Below are 1,746 nucleotides of genomic sequence, written 5' to 3' on the forward strand. Positions count from 1 at the left end.
TCTGTGGCTATGTCACTGACTCTGGACCCGGAAGTCCCCAGGACTTGCCACACTGCTGGCCAACCTGGTATCCAACAAGGTTCACAGGAGCCTATTGAACATGCCTGCACCATCTGTTGAAGAGATTATCACCTCTTATTTATGTTGAGAAATTACCCTTCAATTCCTACTTTGTTGAGTGTTTTTAGCAGGAATGGATGTTGGATTTTATCAAATGCCTTTCTGCATCAATCAATATGATCATGTGGTTCTTTTCCTTTTTCTTATTTATATGGTGGATTGCGTTGATTGTTTTTCTAATTTTGAACCATCCTTGCATCCCTTTTATGAAACCCAATTGGTCATGTTGTATTATTTTTTTGATGTACTGTTCGATTCTGTTGGTTAGGATTTTGTTGAGAATTTTTGCATCTATGTTCATGAGGTATATTAGTCTATAGTTTTCTTTCTTAGTGATGTCATTCCCTTGTTTTGGTATGAGGGTTAAGCTTACTTCATAGAAAGTATTAGGGAGTTTTCCATCCTCTTCTATATTCTGGAATAATTTGAGTAGGATTGGTGACAGCTCTTCCCTGAATGCTTGGTAGAACTCACCTGTGAAGCCATCTGGGCCTGGACTTCTTTTGGTTTGAAGTTTTTTCATGACCTGATCAATTTCTTCTTTTGATATGGGTTTGTTCAAGCTTTCTACTTCACTCTGAGTAAGTTTAGGTAGGTCATGTTTTTCTAGAAATATATCCATCTCTTCTAGGTTTTCGAATTTGTTGGAGTACAAGTTTTCATAGTATTCTGCTATTATCCTTTTGATTTCATTTGGTTCCATTGTGACATTGCCCATGTGCTTTCTAATGCGAGTTATTTGTGTTCTCTCCCTCTTTTCTTTTGTTAGGTTTGCCATTGGTTTGTCGATTTTATTAATCCTTTCAAAGAACCAGCTTCTTGTACTGTTGATTCTTTGTATAGTTTTTTTCATTTTCCATCTCATTTATTTCTGCTCTTAACTTTATTATTTCCTTTCTTTTGGTGACTGTAGGTTCCTCTGCTTGTCTGCTTCTAATTGTTGGAGGTGCTGTGTTAATGTGTTAATTTTGGTTTTTTCCTCTTTGGGGATGTGTGCATTTATTGCAATAAATTGTCCTCTCAGCACTGTTTTCACCGTGCCCCAAAGATTTTGGTATGTTGCATTGTCATTCTTGTTTTTTCTTGGAACTTTGTGAATTTACATTTAATTTCTTCTTTTACCCAGTCGCTTTTCAGAAGGGTGTTGTTCAGTTTCCATGTATTCAACTTTATTTTTTTGGTCTTCTTATTGTTGATTTCTAGTTTTATAGCATTGTGGTCTGAAAAGATGCTTTTCAGTATTTTGATGTTTGTAAATTTATGGAGGCTTGCTTTGTGATCTAACACATGGTCAATTCTGGAAAGTGTTCCATGCACACTGAAGAAGAATGTATATTGTGCTGTTGTTGGGATGAATGCTCTTTATACATCTATGAGGTCAAGTTTGTTGATTGTGTCTTTTAGTTCCTTTGTGATTTGTCAAGTTTCTTTCTGGTTGTTCTATGCCTTTTTGAAAGTGGTATTAAAATCTCCCACTATAATTATTAATTTATCTATTTCTTTCTTCAATTATAGTAAGGTTTGCTTCATGTATCTTTGAGCTTTCCTATTGGGAGCGTATATATTTATTATGGTTATGTCGTCTTGCTCAATTGACCCTTTGATCATGAGATAGTGTCCTTCTTT

This window comes from Chrysochloris asiatica, unplaced genomic scaffold (assembly GCF_000296735.1).
Source record: "Chrysochloris asiatica unplaced genomic scaffold, ChrAsi1.0 scaffold00196, whole genome shotgun sequence".
Taxonomy (NCBI): Eukaryota; Metazoa; Chordata; class Mammalia; order Afrosoricida; family Chrysochloridae; genus Chrysochloris; species Chrysochloris asiatica.